An 11,151-nucleotide genomic window follows, 5' to 3' on the forward strand; every position below is an offset into this window, starting at 1 on the left:
ATAACAGCAACACCACCACCTTAACCATTACACCATGTATGACATCCATATGTTTTTTGAACACTTCCAGGGATGGTGACTCCACCACTTCAGTGGGAGCTCTATTCCAATACCTGACCCCATTTCAGGATGAAATTTTTCCAAATGTCCAGTGGTAATCTGAGGCCATTTCCTCTTGTCCTGTCATTAGTTACCTGGGAGAAGAGGCCAACACCCACCTAGCTATATTTTCCTTTCAGGCAGTTGTAGAGATTGATAAGGTCTCCCCTGAGCCTCCTTTTCTTCTCAGCTGCTCCTTACAGGACTTGTGATCCAGACCCAGCACCTCAATGTCCCTTCTGATTTGAGAGGCTTGGCATAGGATTTGAGATGTGGCCTCCCCAGTGCCCAGTACCGGGGACAATCCCTGCCCTGGCCCTGCTGCCCCTCCATTGCTGCTCCAGGCCAGGATGCCATTGGCCTTCTTGGCCACCTGGGCACTCCCTGGCTCATGTTCAGCTGCTGTCAGCAGCACCCCCAGGTCCTTTCCAGCCCCTCTGCCCCAGCCTGTGGCGCTGCCTGGGGTTGTTGTGACCCAAGGGCAGGACCCAGCACTGGGCCTTGCTGAACCTCACACCATTGGCCTCAGCCATGATCCAGCCTGTCCAGATCTCTCTGCAGAGCCTCCCTGCCCTCCAGCAGATCAGCACTCCCACCCAGCTTGGTGTAATACATGAACTTACCTGAAGGTAGACCTGATCAGCATGTGAAAAATGCCAATCACTTGTTTTTGAAATTTTAAAAGTTTAATAGTAGTAATATAATTAGAATAATAAAGTTTGAACAATTGAGATTAGGACAATATGAGACAATAAAAACAAAGAGATACGGACGTCCGGGTACCTTTTTCTGGGCATCACGAGCCCGAAAAAGGGCACCCGTTAAAAACAATTACCTGTTGCATATTCATACATCTCATACATGATGCATAAATTCCATTCAAACACAGGAGTCTGTCTGGTCATTGTCAACTTCTTCCTCTTAATCCTCGTGCCATCTTCCTGTCTGAGCGAGGTGGGAAGAAGTTAGTTTTCTGCTGATAAGGGAGCAATAAATTCCCTTTCTCTGGAAGACTTAGGTGTCCTGTGGCTTCTATCTGGTGTGAGTCCATTCTTAAACAAATATCTTACATAGCACAGTTTCTATTTTAACATTATGTTATAACCTAAAACTATATTTAATACACTACTTAAGAAAATTAATACAGCATAACTTTCTAACATAACACATACAATATTCATTTCAATACTTGTGAAAAGCCAATCATAAAATACACATTTGTCACAATTCCCCCTCTTATTCTTTGTAAATCATTTGGCTTGAGCAATATTCCTTGTTTACTTGCATCTTCTGGTCTATGCTGGCAAGATAAAACAAGGGATTACACAAGGAAGAAATATCAAACAGTTGTAACACATAGAAGGAAAAAAAACTTAATTTTTTTTATCATCCCATGTCTAATACATTACTCCACCAGCTAGGTTTTAACATTCTTTTTGTGATATCCTTTACTTCTCCTGGAATGACTTTTCTGTGGTCCTCAATTTTCATCAATCTGATAAATTTTCCACAAACACTCCCTCCTTTAGCCAATAGATATCTAAAGCCAACCCATTCTGATACACGGCAGCTCTTGTTTGAGTTTGTTGCCTTTATATTAATTCCATTACCTTACCAGTTGTTTTACCAGTTTTGTTCATTATTCTCTCTGCAGCAGCTTGGAGTGTTATAATTCAATTTAGCATATAAATTGGGGTCTGATATCCCCAACTCCCATCTTGTGCCCAGGTGGCTGGCCCATATGTTTCTAAGATATGTTCAGAGGCCATTCCTCATCTCCCCATTTTTGGAATCCTCCAATCAAATCCCTTTTGTTTCTCTTTAGATTCTCATAAACTGTTATCTCTAACTGATCCCCATCAGGTCCTGGCAAAAGAAAAAATCCTGGTTGTATGATTCCCAGAGTGCAGCTCTCTTTCTACTGAGAGGGAGGTTTTGGGTATGCTCTTTTTCCACATATCCACAATAGACCATCTGGAGTTTTCCAATAGTCAAACTTTTGCTGATCTATATTTTCCCGGAATTTGGAAATTTCTGGGATGACAAAGTAAGGATTTTTTTCTTGTATCATTACATTGAAAAAAGTCTGATTTTATTATCATACTTACACTTTCCCTTTTTAACTTTTTCCTGGGTCCAGTACATCATTGGTTCTTCTGGGATCCACCACACAGAAGTTCCATTACTAGCCTTATACTTTTACAGGGAGTTTTTCCTACTTGATGAAGGAACTCTTCTAGTGCGCCATAGACATTCTTCCCCTATGACTATTGAACTCAAAATCCACCCCTCTGGTAAGTTTTCTGGACTTACAGTTGTTTGGTTCCACTTAAGGAGCTCAGTTGGGCCTAAGCTGCTGCCTTTCCATGACAATTCTTCTGACATCAAAGCCCCTCCACAGACCCAACAATTGGTTATATTGAGTTCTCTACTTATTCTTTTGTATATGCAATTGCCTAATTTGGATGGGTTGTAATAGTGACTGTTGACATGAGTGTGAGAAATAAATAAAAATAAAGGAACTTTGGTGTCTTTCCATATATAGCTTGCAGTAACATCTATGGCATGGTCTTACTGATATCCCAAAAGGGAAAGGACAACAAATGAGTGGCAGAATCAGTGTTATAAATGAAAATTGCGAGTCAGCCAATTTTAATAAAAATATGAAAAATAAAATTTATTTCGCGACCGTAATAACAGTCCGATAGCCACCACCAACAACGGACAGCGTATCACCCCCGGTCGATGATACGGGTGAACGAGAGGAAAGCACCCCCTCACTGGTGCCTTGACCTCCCCATCCTCACCAACTGCTTCGAGGTAGCAGTTCTTATACAGTTTATTTCGCCCGCGGCAGAAAGTCTTTGTTTCTTTCGGAGTTCTTCATATTCATGTTGGTTTCTTTCTCTGGCTTGGGCTGCACAAAGCCTTCGTCTGGGAATAGAACGATGCACTTCCCTGGTTCGCCCCCCCTCAGATAGGCATCTCGTCTGGGCCATCAGCACCTGGCGTCTTTCTTTGGGCGTAGGTGCTGTTGAATGCTCATCCTTGGTGCAGCTGGAGTCCTCTTTGGATGCAAATACCGTGATATCCATCTGCTGTGGGTCATCTGGCCAAGAATTCCCAACCTGAAGGAAAAAGGGATTCTTCCCCCCCCTTCTACAGTTTATTTCATACACTTAATATTTTGTACAGCGTTTATTTCCACGAATTACTAATTACATTCCTAACAATCAGGAATAACAGAGGTCCAGTATGGCTTTTACTCCCAGCTCCTATGCCTATGGGGTTGCAACCCACAGCAGGTGTATTTGATCTTCTTGGTGGTGAATAGAGGCTAATCTGGTCTTGCCCTCTATTTCCTTGTCACTTTCTCTTAGCTAATTTCTAGGCAAATAAATAGTTTTTCGTGTTCCTTAACTGTGGTTTCCCACCATTCCTCAGGTATCTCCCATTCAACAGGCACTAATAATTCCTATCCACAAAACAAAGTTCTTACTTTAACACTTCTTGCAACAAGAGCATAAATTTTGTGAACTACAATACTAATTATTCCCACATTTGAAACATTTATTTATAACCAACTATCATGTCCAGTATCAGGATGAATTTAATAAAGTTTACAGTATGATACTGATGGAAATGGCAATTTCCCTTTTTCCCTATACAATTCACAGGCTAAGGTCACAATATAACAGCTCTTTGACCAAAACAGTCCTGATCCTTCTGTCTGAAGTATTCCTTCCCAGGGAGATATTTTATTTAGGCAATGCTTGAAACCAGTAATGTAAACTTTGCATTATTTCTTAATTAAGTGTTATTCTTTGTACATTTCTTGGACCATTTGGGTTTTCCCAAATCATTACCACTCAATCTCCATTTGAAAGTCAATTCGGTGTCACTCGGTTTAAATGTGATAGTCCATTCTTCAGGTTCCTTCACAAGTCTTTTGATTTTGCTGGCATGAATTCACCTTCTTTCAGTGGTTCGGATTGCTGTTCCGGTAGTACCTGGAAAGGACTTCTTAACAGCATAGTAATAAAAGAAAGACAATACTGCATTAACTTTTACCATTAGCTTTCTTCAAAAATTTCTGGGTGTAGCTAAAAGTTTTCTCCACAGCCGCCTCTTCTTCTTGTATCCAGCTGTACTAATAGTTGCAGAGGCAAATTCTTCTTTCTGTGAACTACAGTTAGTTAAATAAGAAAGGCCAGACCGACTTTAACCCCAGATGTAGCATATCTCTTTTTTTTCTTTTTTTTTTTTTTTTCACCGTTTAACTGTTTTAGCCTTACAGACACATTCTATTCCTCAGAACAAAAGCCTCCTCTTTTTAACAGCGAACAAAACCAAAAACCAAACAAAAACCAAAAAACTCAAAAAGACCACACCCTTACTTAAAAAAATTAAACCACTTTGTGAGGTTTGGAGAGTCAGCAATCTCTGCCCTGATTTTATCTCTTTCAGTGCTGGCCTCCTCCCCCTTTTTTTTCAGAGCATCCCTGTCGAAGCTGCTGTTCGCCCTTCCCCTGATGCTGCCACTTCACTGCAGGGCAGCAGCCTGCGGGAGCAGGGGAGATCTTACAGACTGCCGTGAGCCTGGGTGACATAAACAGTGCAGGAGATCTTTCTCCTTTTCAATGCCTTTATTAAAGAGATTGGGACCTTGGGGACATGCCTTGGGTCCCTCTTGCCCCCTCCCCCTCTCTCTCTTTTTCTCTCTCTTTCTCTTTCTCTGTCTTCCCACTTGCCGGGGCCGGCGCTGCCATCCTGGACCCCGATGGTCTGGGAGCCCCCCCGGCCGTTCCGCCGCTGAGCCAGCCCGCTCCTGGCCGGCAAACCTGTGCACTCTGCGGTCCCTGCCGCAGCTTCCCAGACCCTGCAGGAGCAGTCAAACACCTCCCAGCCTTGACAACCCCAAACTTGGTGTCTCTAGGTGATCCTGACACTTTTTTTTTTACCCCTTAGCCAACATATCCTCTTTTCCCTTCAAGGAGAGCCCGTTCTGCTAAACTTTTTCCAGCCCCCAGTTCGGCAGTGAGCAATCTCCTGACAACCATGTGTTGAGACACTTCCCTGCCCTTTAGGCAGAAACCTCATTCACACTTCTGCTCTCTTCTAGCATCAAAACTTCACCACTCCACATTCTAACATCCCAGAGTCTGCTAACCACCCCTCCCCCTTCTTCAATTTCTCTCTTCTCTTCTTGCTTTCTTTTTATTTTCTTTGATTCAACACACTCCAGACTGTACAAGGTGTACACACAACTAGTTTACTTCCAAATGTAAGCTTACAACTTTCTTTTACTAGGATTGCAGTAGCTGTTATAGCTTAAATACATAATGGCCAGCTGTGGCCTACTGGATTTAACATCTTTGATAAATAAGCTACTAGTTTCTTTACTCCTTCCCACTCCTGAATTAAAATTTTATGAGCTACTCCATTTTCTACATTTACGTACAGATGGAAAGGGTTTTCCTAACAATGATAAGCTTAAGGCTGGTACTTAGGCTAGTTTTTAACTTCAACTCTTCTAATTTAACACTACCTTCCTTGGTCCATTTTTCATAAAAAAGATTTACTGCTCGTGTGTACCCCTCAATCCATAATCTACATATCTTCATAGTCTAAATAGTTTTCTGAACTCCCTCTTTGAAGAGGGAGGGGGAAGGGATAAAACTCCTGCAATTCTCTCACTGTTGAGTTTCTAGCTACTTTTATTTATTGTCTAAGATATTTTACCTCTGGTTCTACAAATTATAGTTTCCCTGTTGATACCTTTAATCCTTTTCTTCTAGAAAATTCAAAAGTTGTATACTAGCTTCTCTAACTTCAACTTTTGGTTTCTCAAAAAAATAGTTTTTATTGGGTTTCTTTACAGGGAGAATAGGGGTATTATGAGAAGACATATCTTCTCTCTCACTTGTAACCCTTATGGTTCAATATTTAATCCTTCCCTATTTCCTTTTTTTTTTTTTTTACAAGTGAATCCAGAGCTTAACAAATCCAAACTTCTGCTTGGATACTTTGAAAGGGTCGACAAGTTAACTTACGACCTCCTTATGTTGTTTTTCTCATCACTTTTTTATTTATCCTTTTGCAAATTATACACTTTTCAGTTACTTGCTTTGCTACTCTAAAGATCCCAATGCACCCATAGTTCCTAAAAAAAAAGATCACACAAAGCTTGAGTATCCCAGTGGGTTTTCTGATGCACGTCTTCTATATTCCCTAGTAAGCATTTTATTAACTAATTGTCTTCCATCAGGAAGTTTCTATTTCCCTGATTCATCTTGTTCACTGTTATGAATAAAATGTTATCTAATTTTTTAAGGTTGCAGAGTTAAAACAAGTTGAACCAGTGGCTGAAGCGGTTGCTGTTAAGTTAGCTTCTTTGTTTAGAGATCTTTTTCAATTACCTGTTAATGGTTGGTGATTAGCCATTGTCCCCCTGATGCTTGCCCGGGAGGGACACCGGACCCTGCAGGTACCAGGAGAATGGGAGTGGCATCAGAGTTAGTACGCAGATCAGAATGCATTTCACTGAATTTTGTAAATTTCTAGGGAAAAAAAAACCTTAAAAACAACGAGCCAACATAGAATTAAAAGACCTAGGTGATGTCTAAGGATGAGGTACGCAATCCAGTACCTGCTAAGATCCTTTTTACTTCTCACCCTAACCTCAAAAGATGTTAACTAGAGAGAGGACCCGAAATGTTAAACCAAAAAGGCGGAATCTCCTATCTCCCGTGAGGACGCAGTCCCCAGCTCTGCCTGCAGACCAGCGGACAGAGCTGCATCACCCTCCTCCTCCGTGCCACTCTTGGGGACAGCGGCGGCGTGGGCGCGACCCGTCGATTTCTCCCCACCTGAGCTGATTATTTTTAATAAAGGCATTAAAGAGGAGAAATATCTCTGCCCCATTTATTTCATTCACCACCTATCTTGTTTAATTATTTTTCTCTGCCTCCCTAAACTTTGGAATTTCCAATTTTTTCTCATTTGGAATTAATACTAACATAACTCTTTCAGCTCCATTTTCTGCTGCATCTTTAGATTCCTGATCTGCTAAATTATTTCCTCTTATTTCAGTGATCTTAACTTTTTAGTGTTCTTTAATGGGTACTACAGCTGTCTCTTCAGGTAATTTTGATGCCTTTAAAACTTCTAAAATGAGCCCCTTATGTACTAATCCTTTTCCTCCTGAATTAAGTAGTTCTCCTTCTTCTCAATTTTTTCCAAAGGTATGTACTACTCCAAAGGCATACCTTGAATCAGTATATATATATATTTCCTTTTTTATGTGCTAAATATTCTAGTGCTCTTTTAGAGCATATAATTCACAGGTTTGAGCTGACCAGTTGATGGTAATTTTCCTCTTTCAACAGTTTGCATGTTTGCAGTTTTTTTCCCATAAACTTCTGCATATGCTGTATTTTCTCCTTTTGCAAGGAATTGTATTTCTGTTAGCTAACATAACTCCCAAAAGGGCTATCTTGGGGTATCCCTGCTAGTATGCTTTTATTCCCTCTTTTTCCTGTACCAAACTTACTAGTTTTCTATTCCATTTTCAAGATCTTCTCTATTCATCCTCTGCCTCTGTTTCTCACTCACTAACAGCTTAAACACAGCTTTTCTTTCAGCTACTTACACCCACAAATAAAGAACCTTTTTCACACACTACTTTGCAATACTTACACCTCCCTCCAAGGAGATTTGGTAAAGCTTAAAATGCACAATCTACGTTACATATACTTTCATTTGTCTACTTCACTCACTTTTATTTCTCATTCACTTTCACGCATTCTTTCACACCCTCAGGACACAAAGCGGATCCCTGTCGCCACGGAATCACGGGTCCCTGTGGCACCCCCTCGCCTTGGGGTTGGTCTCTGGGTTTCAGTATCGCCAGGCTTCCTAGAAGGGCCCTGGCTCTGGTGCCTCAGGGCCAGTTCACTCGTGAGGCAGTCTGCGTGTCTCTCACGCTCTTTAGCCACAGCCCCTTCACAGGCCAGGAGAACAGTGGCCTATTTGCAGGTCACTTATTCCTTAGCCAGAGCTCCCACCTGCCCGGGAGACAATGGCCTGTTTGCGGGTCACACACGCAACAAGACAACAATAAGGTACCTTTACTTCCTAACACCTATTACCATTTTAGGTGTTACTGGCCAGTCCCAGTGCTATTGGATATCCCTCAATACAGCTGTGCTGTCCAACGCCAGATGCTCTTGGGCATTTTTCCCCTCAATCCAGCTATGTGGTACAACGCAGATGCTCTTGGGCATTTCTATTTTTTTTCTGGCTGCGTTGTCCAACCCTGGATGCTCTTGGGCAAAAAAATTTTTATCCCTCCATCTAGCTGTGCTGTCCAACCCCAGATGCTCTTGGTTAAAATTTTTATCCCTCAATCTACCTGTGTTGTCCAACCCTGGATGCTCTTGGGCATATCCTCAACCGGCAGAATTCTGTTCAACCCTGGATGCTCTTGGAATGTAAATCCCTCAACCCAGCAGGTTTTCAGGGGCCCCTCTTGTCCCGTTTCCTAGTGGATTGTGCTAGGAAACTGTTAGAAATACGGGTAGTAATTCATGGGAATAAATGGTATCAGAAAGGGAGCCTTTTCCCCCTCTCTTTGTTTTATTGCCTCTCTTTGTCCACCGATGTAACCTGCATCTCTCGGTTGCACCAGGGGAACCAGAGCGAGGCTGCCAAATCGGGCAGGGCACGCCTCCCCACTCTGACTCTCCTAAGGCACCGGCAGCGAGGTGTGAACCATCCTCTGCTACCATAACTGTGAAAAACGCCAATCACTTGGTTTTAAAATTTTAAAAGTTTAATAGCAATAAAATGGTTATAAAAATAGTAATATAATTAAGAGTAATAAAATTTGAACAATTGAGATTAGGACAATATGAGACAATAAAAACAAAGAAATACGGACGTCCGGGTACCTTTTTCTGGGCAACACAACGCCGAAAAAGGACACCCATTAAAAACAATCGCCTGTTGCATATTCATACATCTCATACATGATGCATAAATTCCATTCAAACACAGGAGTCTGTCTGGTCACTGTCAACTTCTTCCTCTTAACCCTCGTGCCATCTTCCTGTCTGAGCGAGGTGGGAAGAAGTTAGTTTTCTGCTGATAAGGGAGCAATAAATTCCCTTTCTCTGGAAGACTTAGGTGTCCTGTGGCTTCTATCTGGTGTGAGTCCATTCTTAAACAAATATCTTACATAGCACAGTTTCTATTTTAACATTATGTTATAACCTAAAACTATATTTAATACACTACTTAAGAAAATTAATACAGCATAACTTTCTAACATAACACATACAATATTCAATACTTGCGAAAAGCCAATCATAAAATACACATTTTTCACAAGCAATTACCCAGTGGTAATACACAGTCCTGGTTCCACTACTGAGCTCTGGGTACCACCACCTGTGACTGGCCCCCAGCTGGAGGTAACTCCATTCTCCACCACTCTTGGGGCCCAGCCATCCAGACAGTTTTTAACCCATGAACTGTGCACCAGTCCAAGCCACAAGCTTGGTTTCTCCAGGGGAATGTGGTGGAAGACAGTGTCAAAGGCTTTAATAAATTCCAAGGAGACAACATCCACAGGCTTTTTTCATGCACTAAGTTTGTCACACTGCCACAGAAAGGGGTCAGGTTTGTCAAGCAAGACATGCATTTCACAAATCTGGGCTGACTGGGTCCAAAACCCTGACTGTTTTACACATGATGGCATTCAGGATGAGCTGCTCCATGATCTCCTCTGGCACCAAGGTTAGACAACCCATAGTTCCCTAGCTCCATCTTCCGAAGAACCTTCTTGTAGATAGGTATTACAGTTGCCAATTTGTAGTCACCTCCCCCATCAGCCAGGACTGTTGGTAAATGAGGTATCTTCTTGGTGCCTTAAAATGATTTAAAGCTCTTCCAACCAGTTTCATCAGTAATCTTGGTGGATCCCACCTGGTCCCACAGACTTGCAGCTAAGTAGTGTAGCAAGTACTAGCCATTTCTTCCTGAATTATGAGCACTTCATTTTGCTCCTCATCCATGTCTTCCACTTCAGGTGACTTGATATTCTGAGGATAACTGGTCTTACTGTTAAAAACTGAGACAAAGAAAGCATTCCGTACTTCAGCTTTTTTCTTTATCCTTTGTCACTGTTTCCCTCTGCATGCAATAAAGGATGGAGATTCTCATCGACCATTTTGTTGTTTATGTATTTGCAAGAAAATTTTTTGTTGTCTTTTTCATCAGTACTCATATCAAGTTCTAGCTGGGCTTTGACCCTTCTCATTTTCTCCCTGCATAACCTCATAGTACCCTTGTAGCCCTGATGAGTTGCCGGCCCTTTCTTCCAGAAGTTACAAAATTTCTCTCTGCATGTTCCAGCCAGAGCTCTCTGTTGAGCCAGGCTGACCTCCTCTACCACCAACGCATCTTTCAGCACCTGGGTAGACCCTGCTCCTGCATCTCTACCTAGGATTTCCTTCTGTCTTCCCAGACTCCATTGCCCTTAAGGACTACCTCCTACAGGACTCTCTCAAATAGTTTTCTAAACAGGCCCTAGTCTGCCCTCTGAAAGTCCAAGATGGCAGAGCTGCTGATCCCTATCCTTACTTCTCCAGGAATCAAAACCTCCTTTTGTGATAACTTTTCTCAAAACAGCCTCCAAACATCACATCACTCTCATTTTTCTCTGTTCACAAACTGCAGGCTCACACTGAAAGCACAGACAACTTCTCAAGCTATTGTGAATCTATTTCAACAGGGTCCTGTTACTATGCTGCTTAGGTAAATCTACATAAAAGACTTGGGGAGTTTACAGTTTTGCTAACTTCATTTATGAATTGAGATATGATGCATGATAACCAAATATATTTCCTCAAAAGTTGCTGCTACCATGAGGAAGTTTATCTTTAGTGAGGTACAGCATCAGTAAGAAAAATTCCACAGGAAACTAAATGTAGTGCACCTCTATTCTCACAGGACCTTAAAAAACAAAACAAAAAGGCAAGTTTATTAAAA

The sequence above is a fragment of the Onychostruthus taczanowskii genome, unplaced genomic scaffold (genome assembly GCF_017590055.1).
Source record: "Onychostruthus taczanowskii isolate IOZ18803 unplaced genomic scaffold, ASM1759005v1 scaffold46, whole genome shotgun sequence".
Lineage (NCBI taxonomy): Eukaryota > Metazoa > Chordata > Aves > Passeriformes > Passeridae > Onychostruthus > Onychostruthus taczanowskii.